Source organism: Rhinoderma darwinii, chromosome 1 (assembly GCF_050947455.1).
Source record: "Rhinoderma darwinii isolate aRhiDar2 chromosome 1, aRhiDar2.hap1, whole genome shotgun sequence".
NCBI classification, from domain to species: Eukaryota; Metazoa; Chordata; class Amphibia; order Anura; family Rhinodermatidae; genus Rhinoderma; species Rhinoderma darwinii.
The window spans coordinates 263,963,457-263,984,866 of record NC_134687.1 but is presented as its reverse complement, the minus strand read 5'-3'; the positions used below and the strand labels follow the sequence as shown (position 1 = coordinate 263,984,866).

Sequence of the window (21,410 nt, the reverse complement as noted above, 5' to 3'; positions counted from 1 at the left end):
AATCCATAGTCCTATTTAATCTATTGTGAAACAAAATCTAAACGACATAATAAAAAGTCCACCGCACCACGGATTCCCAGACAGTCTCCCACACTGGTACTATCGAGGCCTTAAGCTGTGTTACTTCTGCGTTCTGACGAGAGCAGGCACATTCAGCTAAGAATGGCCATTGACGTTAAATGCTTTAATCCATAGTCCTATTTAATCTATTGTGAAACAAAATCTAAACGACATAATAAAAAGTCAACCGCACCACGGATTCCCAGACAGTCTCCCACACTGGTACTAGCGAGGCCTTAAGCTATGTAACTTCTGCGATCTGACGATAGCAGGCACATTCAGCTTAGAATGGCCATTGACATTAAATGCTTTAATCCATAGTCCTTTTTAATCGATTGTGAAACAAAATCTAAACAACATAATAAAAAGTCAACCGCACCACGGATTCCCAGACAGTCTCCCACACTGGTACTAGCGAGGCCTTAAGCTGTGTAACTTCTGCGATCTGATGAGAGCAGGCACATTCAGCTTAGAATGGCCATTGACATTAAATGCTTTAATCCATAGTCCTTTTTAATCGATTGTGAAACAAAATCTAAACGACATAATAAAAAGTCAACCGCACCACGGATTCCCAGACAGTCTCCCACACTGGTACTAGCGAGGCCTTAAGCTGTGTAACTTCTGCGATCTGACGATAGCAGGGACATTCAGCTCAGAATGGCCATAGACATTAAATGCTTTAATCCATAGTCCTTTTTAATCGATTGTGAAACAAAATCTAAACGACATAATAAAATTCAACCGCACCACGGATTCCCAGACAGTCTCCCACACTGGTACTAGCGAGGCCTTAAGCTGTGTAACTTCTGCGATCTGACGAGAGCAGGCACATTCAGCATAGAATGGCCATTGACGTTAAATGCGTTAATCCATAGTCCTATTTAATCTATTGTGAAACAAAATCTAAACGACATAATAAAAAGTCAACCGCACCACAGATTCCCAGACAGTCTCCCACACTGGTACTAGCGAGGCGTTAAGCTGTGTAATTTCTGCGATCTAACGAGAGCAGGCACATTCAGCTTAGAATGGCCATTGACTTTAAATGCTTTAATCCATAGTCCTTTTTAATCGATTGTGAAACAAAATCTAAACGACATAATAAAAAGTCAACCGCACCACGGATTCCCAGACAGTCTCCCACACTGGTACTAGCGAGGCCTTAAGCTGTGTAACTTCTGCGATCTAACGAGAGCAGGCACATTCAGCTTAGAATGGCCATTGACATTAAAAGCTTTAATCCATAGTCCTATTTAATCTATTGTGAAACTAAATCTAAACAACATAATAAAAAGTCAACCACACCACGGATTCCCAGACAGTCTCCCACACTGGTACTAGCGAGGCCTTAAGCTGTGTAACTTCTGCGATCTGACGAGAGCAGGGACATTCAGCTTAGAATGGCCATTGACATTAAATTTTTTTAATCCATAGTCCTTTTTAATCGATTGTGAAACAAAATCTAAACGACATAATAAAAATTCAACCGCACCACGGATTCCCAGACAGTCTCCCACACTGGTACTAGCGAGGCCTTAAGCTGTGTAACTTCTGCGTTCTGACGAGAGCAGGCACATTCAGCTTAGAATGGCCATTGACGTTAAATGCTTTAATCCATAGTCCTATTTAATCTATTGTGAAACAAAATCTAAACGACATAATAAAAAGTCAACCACACCACGGATTCTCAGACAGTCTCCCACACTGGTACTAGCGAGGCCTTAAGCTGTGTAACTTCTGCGATCTGACGAGAGCAGGCACATTCAGCTTAGAATGGCCATTGACATTAAATGCTTTAATCCATAGTCCTTTTTAATCGATTGTGAAACAAAATCTAAACGACATAATAAAAAGAAAACCGCACCACGGATTCCCAGACAGTCTCCCACACTGGTACTAGCAAGGCCTTAAGCTGTGTAACTTCTGCGATCTGACGAGAGCAGGCACATTCAGCTTAGAATGGCCATTGACATTAAATGCTTTAATCCATAGTCCTTTTTAATCGATTGTGAAACAAAATCTAAACGACATAATAAAAATTCAACCGCACCACGGATTCCCAGACAGTCTCCCACATTGGTACTAGCGAGGCCTTAAGCTGTGTAACTTCTGCGATCTGACGAGAGCAGGCACATTCAGCTTAGAATGGCCATTGACGTTAAATGCTTTAATCCATAGTCCTATTTAATCTATTGTGAAACAAAATCTAAACGACATAATAAAAAGTCAACCGCACCACGGATTCCCAGACAGTCTCCCACACTGGTACTAGTGAGGCCTTAAGCTGTGTAACTTCTGCGATCTGACGAGAGCAGGCACATTCAGCTTAGAATGGCCATTGACATTAAATGCTTTAATCCATAGTCCTTTTTAATCGATTGTGAAACAAAATCTAAACGACATATTAAAAATTCAACCGCACCACGGATTCCCAGACAGTCTACCACACTGGTACTAGCGAGGCATTAAGCTGTGTAACTTCTGCAATCTAACGAGAGCAGGCACATTCAGCTTAGAAAGGCCATTGACATTAAATGCTTTAATCCATAGTCCTTTTTAATCGATTGTGAAACAAAATCTAAACGACATAATAAAAAGTCAACTGCACCACGGATTCCCAGACAGTCTACCACACTGGTACTAGCGAGGCCTTAAGCTGTGTAACTTCTGCGATCTGACGAGAGCAGGCACATTCAGCTTAGAATGGCCATTGACATTAAAAGCCTTAATCCATAGTCCTATTTAATCTATTGTGAAACAAAATCTAAACAGCATAATAAAAAGTCAACCGCACCACGGATTCCCAGACAGTCTCCCACACTGGTACTAGCGAGGCCTTAAGCTGTGTAACTTCTGCGATCTGACGAGAGCAGGCACATTCAGCTTAGAATGGCTTTTGACATTAAAAGCCTTAATTCATAGTCCTATTTAATCTATTGTGAAACAAAATCTAAACAACATAATAAAAAGCCAACCGCTCCACGGATTCCCAGACAGTCTCCCACACTGGTACTAGCGAGGCCTTAAGCTGTGTAACTTCTGCAATCTGACGAAAGCAGGTACATTCAGCCTAGAATAGCCATTGACATTAAATGCTTTAATCCATAGTCCTTTTTAATCGATTGTGAAACAAAATCTAAACGACATAATAAAAAGTCAACCGCACCACGGATTCCCAGACAGTCTCCCACACTGGTACTAGCGAGGCCTTAAGCTGTGTAACTTCTGCGATCTGACGAGAGCAGGCACATTCAGCTTAGAATGGCCATTGACATTAAAAGCCTTAATCCATAGTCCTATTTAATCTATTGTGAAACAAAATCTAAACAACATAATAAAAAGTCAACCTCACCACGGATTCCCAGACAGTCTCCCACACTGGTACTAGCGAGGCCTTAAGCTGTGTAACTTCTGCGTTCTGACGAGAGCAGGCACATTCAGCTTAGAATGGCCATTGACGTTAAATGCTTTAATCCATAGTCCTATTTAATCTATTGTGAAACAAAATCTAAACGACAAAATAAAAAGTCAACCGCACCACGGATTCCCAGACAGTCTCCCACACTGGTACTAGCGAGGCCTTAAGCTGTGTAACTTCTGCGATCTGACGAGAGCAGGGACATTCAGCTTAGAATGGCCATTGACATTAAATGCTTTAATCCATAGTCCTTTTTAATCGATTGTGAAACAAAATCTAAACGACATAATAAAAAGACAACCGCACCACGGATTCCCAGACAGTCTCCCACACTGGTACTAGCGAGGCTTTAAGCTGTGTAACTTCTGCGATCTGACGAGAGCAGGCACATTGAGCTTAGAATGGCCATTGACATTAAAAGCCTTAATCCATAGTCCTATTTAATCTATTGTGAAACAAAATAATAAAAAGTCAACCGCACCACGGATTCCCATACAGTCTCCCACACTGGTACTAGCGAGGCCTTAAGCTGTGTAACTTCTGCGATCTGACGAGAGCAGGCACATTCAGCTTAGAATGGCCATTGACATTAAATGCTTTAATCCATAGTCCTTTTTAATCGATTGTGAAACAAAATCTAAACGACATAATAAAAATTCAACCGCACCACGGATTCCCAGACAGTCTCCCACACTGGTACTAGCGAGGCCTTAAGCTGTGTAACTTCTGCGATCTGACGAGAGCAGGCACATTCAGCTTAGAATGGCCATTGACATTAAATGCTTTAATCCATAGTCCTTTTTAATCGATTGTGAAACAAAATCTAAACGACATAATAAAAAGTCAACCGCACCACGGATTCCCAGACAGTCTCCCACACTGGTACTAGCGAGGCCTTAAGCTGTGTAACTTCTGCGATCTGACGAGAGCAGGCACATTCAGCTTAGAATGGCCATTGACGTTAAATGCTTTAATCCATAGTCCTATTTAATCTATTGTGAAACAAAATCTAAATGACATAATAAAAAGCCAACCGCTCCACGGATTCCCAGACAGTCTCCCACACTGGTACTAGCGAGGCCTTAAGCTGTGTAACTTCTGCAATCTGACGAAAGCAGGTACATTCAGCCTAGAATAGCCATTGACATTAAATGCTTTAATCCATAGTCCTTTTTAATCGATTGTGAAACAAAATCTAAACGACATAATAAAAAGTCAACCGCACCACGGATTCCCAGACAGTCTCCCACACTGGTACTAGCGAGGCCTTAAGCTGTGTAACTTCTGCGATCTGACGAGAGCAGGCACATTCAGCTTAGAATGGCCATTGACATTAAAAGCCTTAATCCATAGTCCTATTTAATCTATTGTGAAACAAAATCTAAACAACATAATAAAAAGTCAACCTCACCACGGATTCCCAGACAGTCTCCCACACTGGTACTAGCGAGGCCTTAAGCTGTGTAACTTCTGCGTTCTGACGAGAGCAGGCACATTCAGCTTAGAATGGCCATTGACGTTAAATGCTTTAATCCATAGTCCTATTTAATCTATTGTGAAACAAAATCTAAACGACAAAATAAAAAGTCAACCGCACCACGGATTCCCAGACAGTCTCCCACACTGGTACTAGCGAGGCCTTAAGCTGTGTAACTTCTGCGATCTGACGAGAGCAGGGACATTCAGCTTAGAATGGCCATTGACATTAAATGCTTTAATCCATAGTCCTTTTTAATCGATTGTGAAACAAAATCTAAACGACATAATAAAAAGACAACCGCACCACGGATTCCCAGACAGTCTCCCACACTGGTACTAGCGAGGCTTTAAGCTGTGTAACTTCTGCGATCTGACGAGAGCAGGCACATTGAGCTTAGAATGGCCATTGACATTAAAAGCCTTAATCCATAGTCCTATTTAATCTATTGTGAAACAAAATAATAAAAAGTCAACCGCACCACGGATTCCCATACAGTCTCCCACACTGGTACTAGCGAGGCCTTAAGCTGTGTAACTTCTGCGATCTGACGAGAGCAGGCACATTCAGCTTAGAATGGCCATTGACATTAAATGCTTTAATCCATAGTCCTTTTTAATCGATTGTGAAACAAAATCTAAACGACATAATAAAAATTCAACCGCACCACGGATTCCCAGACAGTCTCCCACACTGGTACTAGCGAGGCCTTAAGCTGTGTAACTTCTGCGATCTGACGAGAGCAGGCACATTCAGCTTAGAATGGCCATTGACATTAAATGCTTTAATCCATAGTCCTTTTTAATCGATTGTGAAACAAAATCTAAACGACATAATAAAAAGTCAACCGCACCACGGATTCCCAGACAGTCTCCCACACTGGTACTAGCGAGGCCTTAAGCTGTGTAACTTCTGCGATCTGACGAGAGCAGGCACATTCAGCTTAGAATGGCCATTGACGTTAAATGCTTTAATCCATAGTCCTATTTAATCTATTGTGAAACAAAATCTAAATGACATAATAAAAAGTCAACCGCACCACGGATTCCCAGACAGTCTCCCACACTGGTACTAGCGAGGATTTAAGCTGTGTAACTTCTGCGATCTGACGAGAGCAGGCACATTCAGCTTTGAATGGCCATTGACGTTAAATGCTTTAATCCATAGTCCTATTTAATCTATTGTGAAACAAAATCTAAACGACATAATAAAAAGTCAACCGCACCACGGATTCCCAGACAGTCTCCCACACTGGTACTAGCGAGGCGTTAAGCTGTGTAACTTCTGCGATCTAACGAGAGCAGGCACATTCAGCTTAGAATGGCCATTGACATTAAATGCTTTAATCCATAGTCCTTTTTAATCGATTGTGAAACAAAATCTAAACGACATAATAAAAAGACAACCGCACCACGGATTCCCAGACAGTCTCCCACACTGGTACTAGCGAGGCTTTAAGCTGTGTAACTTCTGCGATCTGACGAGAGCAGGCTCATTGAGCTTAGAATGGCCATTGACATTAAAAGCCTTAATCCATAGTCCTATTTAATCTATTGTGAAACAAAATAATAAAAAGTCAACCGCAACACAGATTCCCAGACAGTCTCCCACACTGGTACTAGCGAGGTATTAAGCTGTGTAATTTCTGCGATCTGACGAGAGCAGGGGACATTCAGCTTAGAATGGCCATTGACATTAAATGCGTTAATCCATAGTCCTTTTTAATCGATTGTGAAACAAAATCTAAACGACATAATAAAAATTCAACCGCACCACGGATTCCCAGACAGTTTCCCACACTGGTACTAGCGAGGCCTTAAGCTGTGTAACTTCTGCGTTCTGACAAGCGCAGGCACATTCAGCTTAGAATGGCCATTGACATTAAAAGCTTTAATCCATAGTCCTATTTAATCTATTGTGAAACAAAATCTAAACGACATAATAAAAAGTCAACCGCACCACGGATTCCCATACAGTCTCCCACACTGGTACTAGCAAGGCCTTAAGCTGTGTAACTTCTGCGATCTGACGAGAGCAGGCACATTCAGCTTAGAATGGCCATTGACATTAAATGCTTTAATCCATAGTCCTTTTTAATCGATTGTGAAACAAAATCTAAACGACATAATAAAAATTCGACCGCACCACGGATTCCCAGACAGTCTCCCACACTGGTACTGGCGAGGCCTTAAGCTGTGTAACTTCTGCGATCTGACGAGAGCAGGCACATTCAGCTTAGAATGGCCATTGACATTAAATGCTTTAATCCATAGTCCTTTTTAATCGATTGTGAAACAAAATCTAAACGACATAATAAAAAGTCAACCGCACCACGGATTCCCAGACAGTCTCCCACACTGGTACTAGCGAGGCCTTAAGCTGTGTAACTTCTGCGATGTGACGAGAGCAGGCACATTCAGCTTAGAATGGCCATTGACATTAAATGCTTTAATCCATAGTCCTATTTAATCTATTGTGAAACATAATCTAAATGACATAATAAAAAGTCAACCACACCACGGATTCCCAGACAGTCTCCCACACTGGTACTAGCGAGGATTTAAGCTGTGTAACTTCTGCGATCTGACGAGAGCAGGCACATTCAGCTTAGAATGGCCATTGACGTTAAATGCTTTAATCCATAGTCCTATTTAATCTATTGTGAAACAAAATCTAAACGACATAATAAAAAGTCAACCGCACCACGGATTCCCAGACAGTCTCCCACACTGGTACTAGCGAGGCCTTAAGCTGTGTAACTTCTGCGATCTGACGAGAGCAGGCACATTCAGCTTAGAATGGCCATTGACATTAAAAGCCTTAATCCATAGTCCTATTTAATCTATTGTGAAACAAAATCTAAACATCATAATAAACAGTCAACCGCACCACGGATTCCCAGACACTCTCCCATACTGGTACTAGCGAGGCCTTAAGCTGTGTAACTTCTGCGATCTGACGAGAGCAGGCACATTCAGCTTAGAATGGCCATTGACATTAAATGATTTAATCCATAGTCCTTTTTAATCGATTGTGAAACAAAATCTAAACGACATAATAAAAAGTCAACTGCACCACGAATTCCCAGACAGTCTCCCACACTGGTACTAGCGAGGCCTTAAGCTGTGTAACTTCTGCGATCTGACGAGAGCAGGCACATTCAGCTTAGAATGGCCATTGACATTAAATGCTTTAATCCATAGTCCTTTTTAATCGATTGTGAAACAAAATCTAAACGACATAATAAAAATTCAACCACACCACGGATTCCCAGACAGTCTCCCACACTGGTACTAGCGAGGCCTTAAGCTGTGTAACTTCTGCGATCTGACGAGAGCAGGCACATTCAGCTTAGAATGGCCATTGACATTAAATGATTTAATCCATAGTCCTTTTTAATCGATTGTGAAACAAAATCTAAACGACATAATAAAAAGTCAACTGCACCACGAATTCCCAGACAGTCTCCCACACTGGTACTAGCGAGGCCTTAAGCTGTGTAACTTCTGCGATCTGACGAGAGCAGGCACATTCAGCTTAGAATGGCCATTGACATTAAATGCTTTAATCCATAGTCCTTTTTAATCGATTGTGAAACAAAATCTAAACGACATAATAAAAAGTCAACCACACCACGGATTCCCAGACAGTCTCCCACACTGGTACTAGCGAGGCCTTAAGCTGTGTAACTTCTGCGATCTGACAAGAGCAGGGACATTCAGCTTAGAATGGCCATTGACATTAAATGCTTTAATCCATAGTCCTTTTTAATCGATTGTGAAACAAAATCTAAACGACATAATAAAAATTCAACCGCACCACGGATTCCCATACAGTCTCCCACACTGGTACCAGCGAGGCCTGAAGCTGTGTAACTTCTGCGATCTGACGAGAGCAGGCACATTCAGCTTAGAATGGCCATAGACATTAAAAGCCTTAATCCATAGTCCTATTTAATCTATTGTGAAACAAAATCTAAACAACATAATAAAAAGTCAACCGCACCACGCATTCCCAGACAGTCTCCCACACTGGTACCAGCGAGTCCTTAAGCTGTGTAACTTCTGCGATCGGACGAGAGCAGGGACATTCAGCTTAGAATGGCCATTGACATTAAAGGCTTTAATCCATAGTCCTTTTTAATCGATTGTGAAACAAAATCTAAACGACATAATAAAAACTCAACCGCACCACAGATTCCCAGACAGTCTCCCACACTAGTACTAGCGAGGCCTTAAGCTGTGTAACTTCTGCGTTCGGACGAGAGCAGGCACATTCAGCTTAGAATGGCCATTGACGTTAAATGCTTTAATCCATAGTCCTATTTAATCTATTGTGAAACAAAATCTAAACGACATAATAAAAAGTCAACCGCACCACGGATTCCCAGACAGTCTCCCACACTGGTACTAGCGAGGCCTTAAGCTGTGTAACTTCTGCGATCTGACGAGAGCAGGCACATTCAGCTTAGAATGGCCATTGACATTAAAAGCCTTAATCCATAGTCCTATTTAATCTATTGTGAAACAAAATCTAAACATCATAATAAACAGTCAACCGCACCACGGATTCCCAGACAGTCTCCCATACTGGTACTAGCGAGGCCTTAAGCTGTGTAACTTCTGTGATCTGACGAGAGCAGGGACATTCAGCTTAGAATGGCCATTGACATTAAATGCTTTAATCCATAGTCCTTTTTAATCGATTGTGAAACAAAATCGAAACAACATAATAAAAATTCAACCGCACCACGGATTCCCAGACAGTCTCCCACACTGGTACTAGCGAGGCCTTAAGCTGTGTAACTTCTGCGATCTGACGAGAGCAGGCACATTCAGCTTAGAATGGCCATTGACATTAAATGATTTAATCCATAGTCCTTTTTAATCGATTGTGAAACAAAATCTAAACGACATAATAAAAAGTCAACTGCACCACGAATTCCCAGACAGTCTCCCACACTGGTACTAGCGAGGCCTTAAGCTGTGTAACTTCTGCGATCTGACGAGAGCAGGCACATTCAGCTTAGAATGGCCATTGACATTAAATGCTTTAATCCATAGTCCTTTTTAATCGATTGTGAAACAAAATCTAAACGACATAATAAAAAGTCAACCACACCACGGATTCCCAGACAGTCTCCCACACTGGTACTAGCGAGGCCTTAAGCTGTGTAACTTCTGCGATCTGACAAGAGCAGGGACATTCAGCTTAGAATGGCCATAGACATTAAAAGCCTTAATCCATAGTCCTATTTAATCTATTGTGAAACAAAATCTAAACAACATAATAAAAAGTCAACCGCACCACGCATTCCCAGACAGTCTCCCACACTGGTACCAGCGAGTCCTTAAGCTGTGTAACTTCTGCGATCGGACGAGAGCAGGGACATTCAGCTTAGAATGGCCATTGACATTAAAGGCTTTAATCCATAGTCCTTTTTAATCGATTGTGAAACAAAATCTAAACGACATAATAAAAACTCAACCGCACCACAGATTCCCAGACAGTCTCCCACACTAGTACTAGCGAGGCCTTAAGCTGTGTAACTTCTGCGTTCGGACGAGAGCAGGCACATTCAGCTTAGAATGGCCATTGACGTTAAATGCTTTAATCCATAGTCCTATTTAATCTATTGTGAAACAAAATCTAAACGACATAATAAATAGTCAACCGCACCACGGATTCCCAGACAGTCTCACACACTGGTACTAGCGAGGCGTTAAGCTGTGTAACTTCTGCGATCTAACGAGAGCAGGCACATTCAGCTTAGAATGGCCATTGACTTTAAATGCTTTAATCCATAGTCCTTTTTAATCGATTGTGAAACAAAATCTAAACGACATAATAAAAAGTCAACAGCACCACGGATTCCCAGACAGTCTCCCACACTGGTACTAGCGAGGCCTTAAGCTGTGTAACTTCTGTGATCTGACGAGAGCAGGCACATTCAGCTTAGAATGGCCATTGACCTTAAAAGCCTTAATCCATAGTCCTATTTAATCTATTGTGAAACAAAATCTAAACAACATAATAAAAAGTCAACCGCACCACGGATTCCCAGACAGTCTCCCACACTGGTACTAGGGAGGCGTTAAGCTGTGTAACTTCTGCGATCTAACGAGAGCAGGCACATTCAGCTTAGAATGGCCATTAACATTAAATGCTTTAATCCAAAGTCCTTTTTAATCGATTGTGAAACAAAATCTAAACGACATAATAAAAAGTCAACCGCACCACGGATTCCCAGACAGTCTCCCACACTTGTACTAGCGAGGCCTTAAGCTGTGTAACTTCTGCGATCTGACGAGAGAAGGAACATTCAGCTTAGAATGGCCATTGACATTAAAAGCTTTAATCCATAGTCCTATTTAATCTATTGTGAAACAAAATCTAAACAACATAATAAGAAGTCAACCGCACCACGGATTCCCAAACAGTCTCCCACACTGGTACTAGCGAGGCCTTAAGCTGTGTAACTTCTGCGATCTGACGAGAGCAGGGACATTCAGTTTAGACTGGCCATTGACATTAAATGCTTTAATCCATAGTCCTTTTTAATCGATTGTGAAACAAAATCTAAACGACATAATAAAAATTCAACCGCACCACGGATTCCCAGACAGTCTCCCACACTGGTACTAGCGAGTCCTTAAGCTGTGTAACTTCTGCGATCTGACGAGAGCAGGCACATTCAGCTTAGAATGGCCATTGACGTTAAATGCTTTAATCCATAGTCCTATTTAATCTATTGCGAAACAAAATCTAAACAACATAATAAAAAGTCAACCGCACCACGGATTCCCAGACAGTCTCCCACACTGGTACTAGCGAGGCCTTAAGCTGTGTAACTTCTGCGATCTGATGAGAGCAGGCACATTCAGCTTAGAATGGCCATTGACATTAAATGTTTTAATCCATAGTCCTTTTTAATCGATTGTGAAACAAAATCTAAACGACATAATAAAAAGTCAACCGCACCACGGATTCCCAGACAGTCTCCCACACTGGTACTAGCGAGGCGTTAAGCTGTGTAACTTCTGCGATCTAACGAGGGCAGGCACATTCAGCTTAGAATGGCCATTGACATTAAATGCTTTAATCCATAGTCCTTTTTAATCGATTGTGAAACAAAATCTAAACGACATAATAAAAAGTCAACCGCACCACGGATTCCCAGACAGTCTCCCACACTGGTACTAGCGAGGCCTTAAGCTGTGTAACTTCTGCGATCTGACGAGAGAAGGGACATTCAGCTTAGAGTGGCCATTGACATTAAATGCTTTAATCCATAGTCCTTTTTAATCGATTGTGAAACAAAATCTAAACGACATAATAAAAATTCAACCGCACCACGGATTCCCAGACAGTCTCACACACTGGTACTAGCGAGGCCTTAAGCTGTGTAACTTCTGCGTTCTGACGAGAGATGGCACATTCAGCTTAGAATGGCCATTGACGTTAAATGCTTTAATCCATAGTCCTATTTAATCTATTGTGAAACAAAATCTAAACGACATAATAAAAAATCAACCGCACCACGGATTCCCAGACAGTCTCCCACACTGGTATTAGCGAGGCCTTAAGCTGTGTATTTTCTGCGATCTGACGAGAGCAGGCACATTCAGCTTAGAATGGCCATTGACATTAAATGCTTTAATCCATAGTCCTTTTTAATCGATTGTGAAACAAAATCTAAACGACATAATAAAAAGTCAACCGCACCACGGATTCCCAGACAGTCTCCCACACTGGTACTAGCGAGGCCTTAAGCTGTGTAACTTCTGCGATCTGACGAGAGCAGGCACATTCAGCTTAGAATGGCCATTGATATTAATTGCTTTAATCCATAGTCCTTTTTAATCGATTGTGAAACAAAATCTAAACGACATAATAAAAAGTCAACAGCACCACGGATTCCCAGACAGTCTCCCACACTGGTACTAGCGAGGCCTTAAGCTGTGTAACTTCTGCGAATTGACGAGAGCAGGGACATTCAGCTTAGAATGGCCATTGACATTAAATGCTTTAATCCATAGTCCTTTTTAATCGATTGTGAAACAAAATCTAAACGACATAATAAAAAGTCAACCGCACCACGGATTCCCAGACAGTCTCCCACACTGGTACTAGGGAGGCGTTAAGCTGGGTAACTTCTGCGTTCTGACGAGAGCAGGCACATTCAGCTTAGAATGGCTATTGACGTTAAATGCTTTAATCCATAGTCCTATTTAATCTATTGTGAAACATAATCTAAACGACATAATAAAAAGTCAACCGCACCACGGATTCCCAGACAGTCTCCCACACTGGTACTTGCGAGGCCTTAAGCTGTGTAACTTCTGCGATCTGACGAGAGCAGGCACATTCAGCTTAGAATGGCCATTGACATTAAATGCTTTAATCCATAGTCCTTTTTAATCTATTGTGAAAAAAAAAAATCTAAACGACATAATAAAAAGTCAACCGCACCACGGATTCCCAGACAGTCTCCCACACTGGTACTAGCGAGGGCTTAAGCTGTGTAACTTCTGCGATCTGACAAGAGCAGGCACATTCAGCTTAGAATGGCCATTGACATTAAATGCTTTAATCCATAGTCCTTTTTAATCGATTGTGAAACAAAATCTAAACGACATAATAAAAAGTCAACCGCACCACGCATTCCCAGACAGTCTCCCACACTGGTACTAGCAAGGCCTTAAGCTGTGTAACTTCTGCGATCTGACGAGAGCAGGCACATTCAGCTTAGAATGGCCATTGACATTAAATGCTTTAATCCATAGTCCTTTTTAATCGATTGTGAAACAAAATCTAAACGACATAATAAAAACTCAACCGCACCATGGATTCCCAGACAATCTCCCACACTGGTACTAGCGAGGGCTTAAGCTGTGTAACTTCTGCGATCTGACGAGAGCAGGCACATTCAGCTTAGAATGGACATTGACATTAAAAGCCTTAATCCATAGTCCTATTTAATCTATTGTGAAACAAAATCTAAACAACATAATAAAAAGTCAACCCCACCACGGATTCCCAGACAGTCTCCCACACTGGTACTAGCGAGGACTTAAGCTGTGTAACTTCTGCGATCTGACGAGAGCAGGCACATTCAGCTTAGAATGGCCATTGACATTAAATGCTTTAATCCATAGTCCTTTTTAATCGATTGTGAAACAAAATCTAAACGACATAATAAAAAGTCAACAGCTCCACGGATTCCCAGACAGTCTCCCACACTGGTACTAGCGAGGCGTTAAGCTGTGTAACTTCTGCGATCTGACGAGAGCAGGGATATTCAGCTTAGAATGGCCATTGACATTAAATGCTTTAATCCATAGTCCTTTTTAATCGATTGTGAAACAAAATCTAAACGACATAATCAAAATTCAACCGCTCCACGGATTCCCAGACAGTCTCCCACACTGGTACTAGCGAGGCCTGAAGCTGTGTAACTTCTGCGATCTGACGAGAGCAGGCACATTCAGCTTAGAATGGCCATTGACATTAAAAGCCTTAATCCATAGTCCTATTTAATCTATTGTGAAACAAAATCTAAACAACATAATAAAAAGTCAACCGCACCACGCATTCCCAGACAGTCTCCCACACTGGTACCAGCGAGTCCTTAAGCTGTGTAACTTCTGCGATCGGACGAGAGCAGGGACATTCAGCTTAGAATGGCCATTGACATTAAAGGCTTTAATCCATAGTCCTTTTTAATCGATTGTGAAACAAAATCTAAACGACATAATAAAAACTCAACCGCACCACAGATTCCCAGACAGTCTCCCACACTAGTACTAGCGAGGCCTTAAGCTGTGTAACTTCTGCGTTCGGACGAGAGCAGGCACATTCAGCTTAGAATGGCCATTGACGTTAAATGCTTTAATCCATAGTCCTATTTAATCTATTGTGAAACAAAATCTAAACGACATAATAAATAGTCAACCGCACCACGGATTCCCAGACAGTCTCACACACTGGTACTAGCGAGGCGTTAAGCTGTGTAACTTCTGCGATCTAACGAGAGCAGGCACATTCAGCTTAGAATGGCCATTGACTTTAAATGCTTTAATCCATAGTCCTTTTTAATCGATTGTGAAACAAAATCTAAACGACATAATAAAAAGTCAACAGCACCACGGATTCCCAGACAGTCTCCCACACTGGTACTAGCGAGGCCTTAAGCTGTGTAACTTCTGTGATCTGACGAGAGCAGGCACATTCAGCTTAGAATGGCCATTGACCTTAAAAGCCTTAATCCATAGTCCTATTTAATCTATTGTGAAACAAAATCTAAACAACATAATAAAAAGTCAACCGCACCACGGATTCCCAGACAGTCTCCCACACTGGTACTAGGGAGGCGTTAAGCTGTGTAACTTCTGCGATCTAACGAGAGCAGGCACATTCAGCTTAGAATGGCCATTAACATTAAATGCTTTAATCCAAAGTCCTTTTTAATCGATTGTGAAACAAAATCTAAACGACATAATAAAAAGTCAACCGCACCACGGATTCCCAGACAGTCTCCCACACTTGTACTAGCGAGGCCTTAAGCTGTGTAACTTCTGCGATCTGACGAGAGAAGGAACATTCAGCTTAGAATGGCCATTGACATTAAAAGCTTTAATCCATAGTCCTATTTAATCTATTGTGAAACAAAATCTAAACAACATAATAAAAAGTCAACCGCACCACGGATTCCCAAACAGTCTCCCACACTGGTACTAGCGAGGCCTTAAGCTGTGTAACTTCTGCGATCTGACGAGAGCAGGGACAATCAGTTTAGACTGGCCATTGACATTAAATGCTTTAATCCATAGTCCTTTTTAATCGATTGTGAAACAAAATCTAAACGACATAATAAAAATTCAACCGCACCACGGATTCCCAGACAGTCTCCCACACTGGTACTAGCGAGTCCTTAAGCTGTGTAACTTCTGCGATCTGACGAGAGCAGGCACATTCAGCTTAGAATGGCCATTGACGTTAAATGCTTTAATCCATAGTCCTATTTAATCTATTGCGAAACAAAATCTAAACAACATAATAAAAAGTCAACCGCACCACGGATTCCCAGACAGTCTCCCACACTGGTACTAGCGAGGCCTTAAGCTGTGTAACTTCTGCGATCTGATGAGAGCAGGCACATTCAGCTTAGAATGGCCATTGACATTAAATGTTTTAATCCATAGTCCTTTTTAATCGATTGTGAAACAAAATCTAAACGACATAATAAAAAGTCAACCGCACCACGGATTCCCAGACAGTCTCCCACACTGGTACTAGCGAGGCGTTAAGCTGTGTAACTTCTGCGATCTAACGAGGGCAGGGACATTCAGCTTAGAGTGGCCATTGACATTAAATGCTTTAATCCATAGTCCTTTTTAATCGATTGTGAAACAAAATCTAAACGACATAATAAAAATTCAACCGCACCACGGATTCCCAGACAGTCTCACACACTGGTACTAGCGAGGCCTTAAGCTGTGTAACTTCTGCGTTCTGACGAGAGATGGCACATTCAGCTTAGAATGGCCATTGACGTTAAATGCTTTAATCCATAGTCCTATTTAATCTATTGTGAAACAAAATCTAAACGACATAATAAAAAATCAACCGCACCACGGATTCCCAGACAGTCTCCCACACTGGTATTAGCGAGGCCTTAAGCTGTGTATTTTCTGCGATCTGACGAGAGCAGGCACATTCAGCTTAGAATGGCCATTGACATTAAATGCTTTAATCCATAGTCCTTTTTAATCGATTGTGAAACAAAATCTAAACGACATAATAAAAAGTCAACCGCACCACGGATTCCCAGACAGTCTCCCACACTGGTACTAGCGAGGCCTTAAGCTGTGTAACTTCTGCGATCTGACGAGAGCAGGCACATTCAGCTTAGAATGGCCATTGATATTAATTGCTTTAATCCATAGTCCTTTTTAATCGATTGTGAAACAAAATCTAAACGACATAATAAAAAGTCAACAGCACCACGGATTCCCAGACAGTCTCCCACACTGGTACTAGCGAGGCCTTAAGCTGTGTAACTTCTGCGAATTGACGAGAGCAGGGACATTCAGCTTAGAATGGCCATTGACATTAAATGCTTTAATCCATAGTCCTTTTTAATCGATTGTGAAACAAAATCTAAACGACATAATAAAAAGTCAACCGCACCACGGATTCCCAGACAGTCTCCCACACTGGTACTAGGGAGGCGTTAAGCTGGGTAACTTCTGCGTTCTGACGAGAGCAGGCACATTCAGCTTAGAATGGCTATTGACGTTAAATGCTTTAATCCATAGTCCTATTTAATCTATTGTGAAACATAATCTAAACGACATAATAAAAAGTCAACCGCACCACGGATTCCCAGACAGTCTCCCACACAGGTACTAGCGAGGCCTTAAGCTGTGTAACTTCTGCGATCTGACGAGAGCAGGGACATTCAGCTTAGAATGCCCATTGACATTAAATGCTTTAATCCATAGTCCTTTTTAATCGATTGTGAAACAAAATCTAATCGACATAATAAAAAGTCAACCGCACCACGGATTCCCAGACAGTCTCCCACACTGGTACTAGCGAGGCCTTAAGCTGTGTAACTTCTGCGATCTGACGAGAGCAGGCACATTCAGCTTAGAATGGCCATTGACATTAAATGCTTTAATCCATAGTCCTTTTTAATCGATTGTGAAACAAAATCTAAACGACATAATAAAAAGTCAACCACACCACGGATTCCCAGACAGTCTCCCACACTGGTACTAGCGAGGCCTTAAGCTGTGCAACTTCTGCGATCTGACGAGAGCAGGGACATTCAGCTTAGAATGGCCATTGACATTAAATGCTTTAATCCATAGTCCTTTTTAATCGATTGTGAAACAAAATTTAAACGACATAATAAAAAGTCAACCGCACCACGGATTCCCAGACAGTCTCCCACACTGGTACTAGCGAGGCGTTAAGCTGTGTAACTTCTGCGATCTGACGAGAGCAGGGACATTCAGCTTAGAATGGCCATTGACATTAAATGCTTTAATCCATAGTCCTTTTTAATCGATTGTGAAACAAAATCTAAACGACATAATAAAAAGTCAACCGCACCACGGATTCCCAGACAGTCTCCCACACTGGTGCTAGCGCGGCCTTAAGCTGTGTAACTTCTGCGATCTGACGAGAGCAGGCACATTCAGCTTAGAACGGCCATTGACGTTAAATGCTTTAATCCATAGTCCTATTTAATCTATTGTGAAACAAAATCTAAACGACATAATAAAAAGTCAACCGCACCACAGATTCCCAGACAGTCTCCCACACTGGTACTAGCGAGTCGTTAAGCTGTGTAACTTCTGCGATCTGATGAGAGCAGGCACATTCAGCTTAGAATGGCCATTGACATTAAATGTTTTAATCCATAGTCCTTTTTAATCGATTGTGAAACAAAATCTAAACGACATAATAAAAAGGCAACCGCACCACGGACTCCCAGACAGTCTCCCACACTGGTACTAGCGAGGCCTTAAGCTGTGTAACTTCTGCGATCTGACGAGAGCAGGCACATTCAGCTTAGAACGGCCATTGACGTTAAATGCTTTAATCCATAGTCCTATTTAATCTATTGTGAAACAAAATCTAAACGACATAATAAAAAGTCAACCGCACCACAGATTCCCAGACAGTCTCCCACACTGGTACTAGCGAGTCGTTAAGCTGCGTAACTTCTGCGATCTAACGAGAGCAGGCACATTCAGCTTAGAATGGCCATTGACATTAATTGCTTTAATCCATAGTCCTTTTTAATCGATTGTGAAACAAAATCTAAACGACATAATAAAAAGTCAACCGCACCACGGATTCCCAGACAGTCTCCCACACTGGTACTAGCGAGGTCTTAAGCTGTGTAACTTCTGCGTTCTGACGAGAGCAGGCACATTCAGCTTAGAATGGCCATTGACGTTAAATGCTTTAATCCATAGTCCTATTTAATCTATTGTGAAACAAAATCTAAACGACATAATAAAAAGTCAAACGCACCACGGATTCCCAGACAGTCTCCCACACTGGTACTAGCGAGGCCTTAAGCTGTGTAACTTCTGCGCTCTGACGAGAGCAGGCACATTCAGCTTAGAATGGCCATTGACATTAAAAGCTTTAATCCATAGTCCTATTTAATCTATTGTGAAACAAAATCTAAACAACATAATAAAAAGGCAACCGCACCACGGATTCCCAGACAGTCTCCCACACTGGTACTAGCGAGGCCTTAAGCTGTGTAACTTCTGCGATCTGACGAGAGCAGGGACATTCAGCTTAGAATGGCCATTGACATTAAATGCTTTAATCCATAGTCCTTTTTAATCGATTGTGAAACAAAATCTAAACGACATAATAAAAATTCAACCGCACCACGGATTCCCAGACAGTCTCCCACACTGGTACTAGCGAGGCCTTAAGCTGTGTAACTTCTGCGTTCTGACGAGAGAGGGCACATTCAGCTTAGAATGGCCATTGACGTTAAATCCTTTAATCCATAGTCCTTTTTAATCGATTGTGAAACAAAATCTAAACGACATAATAAAAATTCAACCGCACCACGGATTCCCAGACAGTCTCCCACACTGGTACTAGCGAGGCCTTAAGCTGTGTAATTTCTGCGCTCTGACGAGAGCAGGCGCATTCAGCTTAGAATGGCCATTGACATTAAAAGCCTTAATCCATAGTACTATTTAATCTATTGTGAAACAAAATCTAAACGACATAATAAAAAGTCAACCGCACCACGGATTCCCAGACAGTCTCCCACACTGGTACTAGCGAGGCCTTAAGCTGTGTAACTTCTGCGATCTGACAAGAGCAGGGACATTCAGCTTAGAATGGCCATTGACATTAAATGCTTTAATCCATAGTCCTTTTTAATCGATTGTGAAACAAAATCTAAACGACATAATAAAAATTCAACCGCACCACGGATTCCCAGACAGTCTCCCACACTAGTACTAGCGAGGCCTTAAGCTGTGTAACTTCTGCGTTCTGACGAGAGCAGGCACATTCAGCTTAGAATGGCCATTGACGTTAAATGCTTTAATCCATAGTCCTATTTAATCTATTGTGAAACAAAATCTAAACGACATAATAAAAAGTCAAACGCACCACGGATTCCCAGACAGTCTCCCACACTGGTACTAGCGAGGCCTTAAGCTGTGTAACTTCTGCGTTCTGACGAGAGCAGGCACATTCAGCTTAGAATGGCCATTGACATTAAAAGCTTTAATCCATAGTCCTATTTAATCTATTGTGAAACAAAATCTAAACAACATAATAAAAAGGCAACCGCACCACGGATTCCCAGACAGTCTCCCACACTGGTACTAGCGAGGCCTTAAGCTGTGTAACTTCTGCGATCTGACGAGAGCAGGGACATTCAGCTTAGAATGGCCATTGACATTAAATGCTTTAATCCATAGTCCTTTTTAATCGATTGTGAAACAAAATCTAAACGACATAATAAAAATTCAACCGCACCACGGATTCCCAGACAGTCTCCCACACTGGTACTAGCGAGGCCTTAAGCTGTGTAACTTCTGCGTTCTGACGAGAGAGGGGACATTCAGCTTAGAATGGCCATTGACGTTAAATGCTTTAATCCATAGTCCTTTTTAATCGATTGTGAAACAAAATCTAAACGACATAATAAAAATTCAACCGCACCACGGATTCCCAGACAGTCTCCCACACTGGTACTAGCGAGGCCTTAAGCTGTGTAACTTCTGTGTTCTGACGAGAGCAGGCACATTCAGCTTAGAATGGCCATTGACGTTCAGTGCTTTAATCCATAGTCCTATTTAATCTATTGTGAAACAAAATCTAAACGACATAATAAAAAGTCAACCGCACCACGGATTCCCAGACAGTCTCCCACACTGGTACTAGCGAGGCCTTATGCTGTGTAACTTCTGCGATCTGACGAGAGCAGGAACATTCAGCTTAGAATGGCCATTGACATTAAATGCTTTAATCCATAGTCCTTTTTTATCGATTGTGAAACAAAATCTAAACGACATAATAAAAAGTCAACCGCACCACGGATTCACAGACAGTCTCCCACACTGGTACTAGCGAGGCCTTAAGCTGTGTAACTTCTGTGATCTGACGAGAGCAGGCACATTCAGCTTAGAATGGCCATTGACATTAAATGCGTCAATCCATAGTCCTTTTTAATCGATTGTGAAACAAAATCTAAACGACATAATAAAAAGTCAACCGCACCACGGATTCCCAGACAGTCTCCCACACTGGTACTAGCGAGGCCTTAAGCTGTGTAACTTCTGCGATCTGACGAGAGCAGGCACATTCAGTTTAGAATGGCCATTGACATTAAATGCTTAAATCCATAGTCCTTTTTAATCGATTGTGAAACAAAATCTAAACGACATA

General features: G+C 41.7%; 96 pseudogenes; all 96 read right to left on the bottom strand.

Annotated features, from left to right (window-relative positions):
* Positions 1-55: 55 nt before the first annotated feature.
* On the bottom strand, positions 56-174 carry LOC142737839 (5S ribosomal RNA; annotated as a pseudogene).
* Positions 175-241: 67 nt separating this feature from the next.
* Positions 242-360, bottom strand: LOC142696753 (5S ribosomal RNA; annotated as a pseudogene).
* A 67-nt stretch (positions 361-427) lies between these two features.
* LOC142732367 (5S ribosomal RNA) lies at positions 428-546 on the bottom strand (annotated as a pseudogene).
* A 67-nt stretch (positions 547-613) lies between these two features.
* On the bottom strand, positions 614-732 carry LOC142703647 (5S ribosomal RNA; annotated as a pseudogene).
* A 66-nt stretch (positions 733-798) lies between these two features.
* On the bottom strand, positions 799-917 carry LOC142674772 (5S ribosomal RNA; annotated as a pseudogene).
* Positions 918-984: 67 nt separating this feature from the next.
* LOC142692962 (5S ribosomal RNA) lies at positions 985-1,103 on the bottom strand (annotated as a pseudogene).
* A 67-nt stretch (positions 1,104-1,170) lies between these two features.
* On the bottom strand, positions 1,171-1,289 carry LOC142725063 (5S ribosomal RNA; annotated as a pseudogene).
* Positions 1,290-1,356: 67 nt separating this feature from the next.
* On the bottom strand, positions 1,357-1,475 carry LOC142736369 (5S ribosomal RNA; annotated as a pseudogene).
* Positions 1,476-1,543: 68 nt separating this feature from the next.
* Positions 1,544-1,662, bottom strand: LOC142735468 (5S ribosomal RNA; annotated as a pseudogene).
* A 67-nt stretch (positions 1,663-1,729) lies between these two features.
* On the bottom strand, positions 1,730-1,848 carry LOC142738399 (5S ribosomal RNA; annotated as a pseudogene).
* A 67-nt stretch (positions 1,849-1,915) lies between these two features.
* LOC142679740 (5S ribosomal RNA) lies at positions 1,916-2,034 on the bottom strand (annotated as a pseudogene).
* Positions 2,035-2,101: 67 nt separating this feature from the next.
* LOC142737790 (5S ribosomal RNA) lies at positions 2,102-2,220 on the bottom strand (annotated as a pseudogene).
* Positions 2,221-2,287: 67 nt separating this feature from the next.
* On the bottom strand, positions 2,288-2,406 carry LOC142723441 (5S ribosomal RNA; annotated as a pseudogene).
* A 253-nt stretch (positions 2,407-2,659) lies between these two features.
* On the bottom strand, positions 2,660-2,778 carry LOC142736228 (5S ribosomal RNA; annotated as a pseudogene).
* A 67-nt stretch (positions 2,779-2,845) lies between these two features.
* LOC142737513 (5S ribosomal RNA) lies at positions 2,846-2,964 on the bottom strand (annotated as a pseudogene).
* A 253-nt stretch (positions 2,965-3,217) lies between these two features.
* LOC142713571 (5S ribosomal RNA) lies at positions 3,218-3,336 on the bottom strand (annotated as a pseudogene).
* Positions 3,337-3,403: 67 nt separating this feature from the next.
* Positions 3,404-3,522, bottom strand: LOC142736213 (5S ribosomal RNA; annotated as a pseudogene).
* A 67-nt stretch (positions 3,523-3,589) lies between these two features.
* On the bottom strand, positions 3,590-3,708 carry LOC142728062 (5S ribosomal RNA; annotated as a pseudogene).
* A 67-nt stretch (positions 3,709-3,775) lies between these two features.
* Positions 3,776-3,894, bottom strand: LOC142708911 (5S ribosomal RNA; annotated as a pseudogene).
* Positions 3,895-3,950: 56 nt separating this feature from the next.
* On the bottom strand, positions 3,951-4,069 carry LOC142717385 (5S ribosomal RNA; annotated as a pseudogene).
* A 67-nt stretch (positions 4,070-4,136) lies between these two features.
* LOC142736667 (5S ribosomal RNA) lies at positions 4,137-4,255 on the bottom strand (annotated as a pseudogene).
* Positions 4,256-4,322: 67 nt separating this feature from the next.
* Positions 4,323-4,441, bottom strand: LOC142713560 (5S ribosomal RNA; annotated as a pseudogene).
* Positions 4,442-4,694: 253 nt separating this feature from the next.
* Positions 4,695-4,813, bottom strand: LOC142713549 (5S ribosomal RNA; annotated as a pseudogene).
* Positions 4,814-4,880: 67 nt separating this feature from the next.
* Positions 4,881-4,999, bottom strand: LOC142736212 (5S ribosomal RNA; annotated as a pseudogene).
* A 67-nt stretch (positions 5,000-5,066) lies between these two features.
* Positions 5,067-5,185, bottom strand: LOC142728054 (5S ribosomal RNA; annotated as a pseudogene).
* A 67-nt stretch (positions 5,186-5,252) lies between these two features.
* Positions 5,253-5,371, bottom strand: LOC142708900 (5S ribosomal RNA; annotated as a pseudogene).
* A 56-nt stretch (positions 5,372-5,427) lies between these two features.
* LOC142717374 (5S ribosomal RNA) lies at positions 5,428-5,546 on the bottom strand (annotated as a pseudogene).
* A 67-nt stretch (positions 5,547-5,613) lies between these two features.
* LOC142736666 (5S ribosomal RNA) lies at positions 5,614-5,732 on the bottom strand (annotated as a pseudogene).
* Positions 5,733-5,799: 67 nt separating this feature from the next.
* On the bottom strand, positions 5,800-5,918 carry LOC142713538 (5S ribosomal RNA; annotated as a pseudogene).
* A 253-nt stretch (positions 5,919-6,171) lies between these two features.
* LOC142681379 (5S ribosomal RNA) lies at positions 6,172-6,290 on the bottom strand (annotated as a pseudogene).
* A 615-nt stretch (positions 6,291-6,905) lies between these two features.
* LOC142735748 (5S ribosomal RNA) lies at positions 6,906-7,024 on the bottom strand (annotated as a pseudogene).
* A 67-nt stretch (positions 7,025-7,091) lies between these two features.
* On the bottom strand, positions 7,092-7,210 carry LOC142690732 (5S ribosomal RNA; annotated as a pseudogene).
* Positions 7,211-7,277: 67 nt separating this feature from the next.
* Positions 7,278-7,396, bottom strand: LOC142689655 (5S ribosomal RNA; annotated as a pseudogene).
* A 67-nt stretch (positions 7,397-7,463) lies between these two features.
* On the bottom strand, positions 7,464-7,582 carry LOC142707979 (5S ribosomal RNA; annotated as a pseudogene).
* Positions 7,583-7,649: 67 nt separating this feature from the next.
* LOC142738119 (5S ribosomal RNA) lies at positions 7,650-7,768 on the bottom strand (annotated as a pseudogene).
* A 67-nt stretch (positions 7,769-7,835) lies between these two features.
* Positions 7,836-7,954, bottom strand: LOC142738400 (5S ribosomal RNA; annotated as a pseudogene).
* Positions 7,955-8,021: 67 nt separating this feature from the next.
* LOC142737173 (5S ribosomal RNA) lies at positions 8,022-8,140 on the bottom strand (annotated as a pseudogene).
* A 67-nt stretch (positions 8,141-8,207) lies between these two features.
* LOC142666424 (5S ribosomal RNA) lies at positions 8,208-8,326 on the bottom strand (annotated as a pseudogene).
* Positions 8,327-8,393: 67 nt separating this feature from the next.
* LOC142737161 (5S ribosomal RNA) lies at positions 8,394-8,512 on the bottom strand (annotated as a pseudogene).
* Positions 8,513-8,579: 67 nt separating this feature from the next.
* LOC142682923 (5S ribosomal RNA) lies at positions 8,580-8,698 on the bottom strand (annotated as a pseudogene).
* Positions 8,699-8,765: 67 nt separating this feature from the next.
* Positions 8,766-8,884, bottom strand: LOC142702851 (5S ribosomal RNA; annotated as a pseudogene).
* Positions 8,885-8,951: 67 nt separating this feature from the next.
* Positions 8,952-9,070, bottom strand: LOC142705853 (5S ribosomal RNA; annotated as a pseudogene).
* A 67-nt stretch (positions 9,071-9,137) lies between these two features.
* On the bottom strand, positions 9,138-9,256 carry LOC142736179 (5S ribosomal RNA; annotated as a pseudogene).
* A 67-nt stretch (positions 9,257-9,323) lies between these two features.
* On the bottom strand, positions 9,324-9,442 carry LOC142738107 (5S ribosomal RNA; annotated as a pseudogene).
* A 67-nt stretch (positions 9,443-9,509) lies between these two features.
* Positions 9,510-9,628, bottom strand: LOC142737584 (5S ribosomal RNA; annotated as a pseudogene).
* Positions 9,629-9,695: 67 nt separating this feature from the next.
* LOC142736499 (5S ribosomal RNA) lies at positions 9,696-9,814 on the bottom strand (annotated as a pseudogene).
* Positions 9,815-9,881: 67 nt separating this feature from the next.
* LOC142737197 (5S ribosomal RNA) lies at positions 9,882-10,000 on the bottom strand (annotated as a pseudogene).
* Positions 10,001-10,067: 67 nt separating this feature from the next.
* On the bottom strand, positions 10,068-10,186 carry LOC142699565 (5S ribosomal RNA; annotated as a pseudogene).
* Positions 10,187-10,253: 67 nt separating this feature from the next.
* On the bottom strand, positions 10,254-10,372 carry LOC142705831 (5S ribosomal RNA; annotated as a pseudogene).
* Positions 10,373-10,439: 67 nt separating this feature from the next.
* On the bottom strand, positions 10,440-10,558 carry LOC142736178 (5S ribosomal RNA; annotated as a pseudogene).
* A 253-nt stretch (positions 10,559-10,811) lies between these two features.
* LOC142737551 (5S ribosomal RNA) lies at positions 10,812-10,930 on the bottom strand (annotated as a pseudogene).
* Positions 10,931-11,183: 253 nt separating this feature from the next.
* Positions 11,184-11,302, bottom strand: LOC142702470 (5S ribosomal RNA; annotated as a pseudogene).
* Positions 11,303-11,369: 67 nt separating this feature from the next.
* LOC142692817 (5S ribosomal RNA) lies at positions 11,370-11,488 on the bottom strand (annotated as a pseudogene).
* Positions 11,489-11,555: 67 nt separating this feature from the next.
* On the bottom strand, positions 11,556-11,674 carry LOC142700084 (5S ribosomal RNA; annotated as a pseudogene).
* Positions 11,675-11,741: 67 nt separating this feature from the next.
* On the bottom strand, positions 11,742-11,860 carry LOC142732249 (5S ribosomal RNA; annotated as a pseudogene).
* Positions 11,861-11,927: 67 nt separating this feature from the next.
* Positions 11,928-12,046, bottom strand: LOC142710671 (5S ribosomal RNA; annotated as a pseudogene).
* Positions 12,047-12,113: 67 nt separating this feature from the next.
* Positions 12,114-12,232, bottom strand: LOC142705422 (5S ribosomal RNA; annotated as a pseudogene).
* Positions 12,233-12,485: 253 nt separating this feature from the next.
* LOC142694119 (5S ribosomal RNA) lies at positions 12,486-12,604 on the bottom strand (annotated as a pseudogene).
* Positions 12,605-12,671: 67 nt separating this feature from the next.
* Positions 12,672-12,790, bottom strand: LOC142735864 (5S ribosomal RNA; annotated as a pseudogene).
* Positions 12,791-12,857: 67 nt separating this feature from the next.
* On the bottom strand, positions 12,858-12,976 carry LOC142668843 (5S ribosomal RNA; annotated as a pseudogene).
* Positions 12,977-13,043: 67 nt separating this feature from the next.
* On the bottom strand, positions 13,044-13,162 carry LOC142709590 (5S ribosomal RNA; annotated as a pseudogene).
* A 67-nt stretch (positions 13,163-13,229) lies between these two features.
* On the bottom strand, positions 13,230-13,348 carry LOC142728966 (5S ribosomal RNA; annotated as a pseudogene).
* A 70-nt stretch (positions 13,349-13,418) lies between these two features.
* Positions 13,419-13,537, bottom strand: LOC142693059 (5S ribosomal RNA; annotated as a pseudogene).
* Positions 13,538-13,604: 67 nt separating this feature from the next.
* LOC142735853 (5S ribosomal RNA) lies at positions 13,605-13,723 on the bottom strand (annotated as a pseudogene).
* A 253-nt stretch (positions 13,724-13,976) lies between these two features.
* On the bottom strand, positions 13,977-14,095 carry LOC142693865 (5S ribosomal RNA; annotated as a pseudogene).
* A 67-nt stretch (positions 14,096-14,162) lies between these two features.
* On the bottom strand, positions 14,163-14,281 carry LOC142675510 (5S ribosomal RNA; annotated as a pseudogene).
* Positions 14,282-14,348: 67 nt separating this feature from the next.
* On the bottom strand, positions 14,349-14,467 carry LOC142681816 (5S ribosomal RNA; annotated as a pseudogene).
* A 67-nt stretch (positions 14,468-14,534) lies between these two features.
* Positions 14,535-14,653, bottom strand: LOC142705819 (5S ribosomal RNA; annotated as a pseudogene).
* A 67-nt stretch (positions 14,654-14,720) lies between these two features.
* LOC142736177 (5S ribosomal RNA) lies at positions 14,721-14,839 on the bottom strand (annotated as a pseudogene).
* A 253-nt stretch (positions 14,840-15,092) lies between these two features.
* Positions 15,093-15,211, bottom strand: LOC142737539 (5S ribosomal RNA; annotated as a pseudogene).
* A 253-nt stretch (positions 15,212-15,464) lies between these two features.
* LOC142702459 (5S ribosomal RNA) lies at positions 15,465-15,583 on the bottom strand (annotated as a pseudogene).
* Positions 15,584-15,650: 67 nt separating this feature from the next.
* Positions 15,651-15,769, bottom strand: LOC142702895 (5S ribosomal RNA; annotated as a pseudogene).
* Positions 15,770-15,836: 67 nt separating this feature from the next.
* Positions 15,837-15,955, bottom strand: LOC142700128 (5S ribosomal RNA; annotated as a pseudogene).
* Positions 15,956-16,022: 67 nt separating this feature from the next.
* On the bottom strand, positions 16,023-16,141 carry LOC142732134 (5S ribosomal RNA; annotated as a pseudogene).
* Positions 16,142-16,580: 439 nt separating this feature from the next.
* LOC142694130 (5S ribosomal RNA) lies at positions 16,581-16,699 on the bottom strand (annotated as a pseudogene).
* Positions 16,700-16,766: 67 nt separating this feature from the next.
* On the bottom strand, positions 16,767-16,885 carry LOC142735863 (5S ribosomal RNA; annotated as a pseudogene).
* Positions 16,886-16,952: 67 nt separating this feature from the next.
* On the bottom strand, positions 16,953-17,071 carry LOC142668821 (5S ribosomal RNA; annotated as a pseudogene).
* Positions 17,072-17,138: 67 nt separating this feature from the next.
* LOC142709579 (5S ribosomal RNA) lies at positions 17,139-17,257 on the bottom strand (annotated as a pseudogene).
* A 67-nt stretch (positions 17,258-17,324) lies between these two features.
* LOC142669748 (5S ribosomal RNA) lies at positions 17,325-17,443 on the bottom strand (annotated as a pseudogene).
* Positions 17,444-17,510: 67 nt separating this feature from the next.
* On the bottom strand, positions 17,511-17,629 carry LOC142713527 (5S ribosomal RNA; annotated as a pseudogene).
* A 67-nt stretch (positions 17,630-17,696) lies between these two features.
* Positions 17,697-17,815, bottom strand: LOC142690588 (5S ribosomal RNA; annotated as a pseudogene).
* A 67-nt stretch (positions 17,816-17,882) lies between these two features.
* LOC142683875 (5S ribosomal RNA) lies at positions 17,883-18,001 on the bottom strand (annotated as a pseudogene).
* Positions 18,002-18,068: 67 nt separating this feature from the next.
* On the bottom strand, positions 18,069-18,187 carry LOC142694728 (5S ribosomal RNA; annotated as a pseudogene).
* A 253-nt stretch (positions 18,188-18,440) lies between these two features.
* Positions 18,441-18,559, bottom strand: LOC142677709 (5S ribosomal RNA; annotated as a pseudogene).
* A 253-nt stretch (positions 18,560-18,812) lies between these two features.
* On the bottom strand, positions 18,813-18,931 carry LOC142725074 (5S ribosomal RNA; annotated as a pseudogene).
* A 67-nt stretch (positions 18,932-18,998) lies between these two features.
* LOC142737910 (5S ribosomal RNA) lies at positions 18,999-19,117 on the bottom strand (annotated as a pseudogene).
* A 67-nt stretch (positions 19,118-19,184) lies between these two features.
* On the bottom strand, positions 19,185-19,303 carry LOC142736847 (5S ribosomal RNA; annotated as a pseudogene).
* A 253-nt stretch (positions 19,304-19,556) lies between these two features.
* Positions 19,557-19,675, bottom strand: LOC142684897 (5S ribosomal RNA; annotated as a pseudogene).
* Positions 19,676-19,742: 67 nt separating this feature from the next.
* LOC142738289 (5S ribosomal RNA) lies at positions 19,743-19,861 on the bottom strand (annotated as a pseudogene).
* Positions 19,862-19,928: 67 nt separating this feature from the next.
* On the bottom strand, positions 19,929-20,047 carry LOC142729721 (5S ribosomal RNA; annotated as a pseudogene).
* A 67-nt stretch (positions 20,048-20,114) lies between these two features.
* On the bottom strand, positions 20,115-20,233 carry LOC142731229 (5S ribosomal RNA; annotated as a pseudogene).
* Positions 20,234-20,300: 67 nt separating this feature from the next.
* LOC142736846 (5S ribosomal RNA) lies at positions 20,301-20,419 on the bottom strand (annotated as a pseudogene).
* A 253-nt stretch (positions 20,420-20,672) lies between these two features.
* On the bottom strand, positions 20,673-20,791 carry LOC142669870 (5S ribosomal RNA; annotated as a pseudogene).
* A 67-nt stretch (positions 20,792-20,858) lies between these two features.
* On the bottom strand, positions 20,859-20,977 carry LOC142737485 (5S ribosomal RNA; annotated as a pseudogene).
* A 67-nt stretch (positions 20,978-21,044) lies between these two features.
* LOC142679541 (5S ribosomal RNA) lies at positions 21,045-21,163 on the bottom strand (annotated as a pseudogene).
* A 67-nt stretch (positions 21,164-21,230) lies between these two features.
* On the bottom strand, positions 21,231-21,349 carry LOC142736302 (5S ribosomal RNA; annotated as a pseudogene).
* Positions 21,350-21,410: the final 61 nt, after the last annotated feature.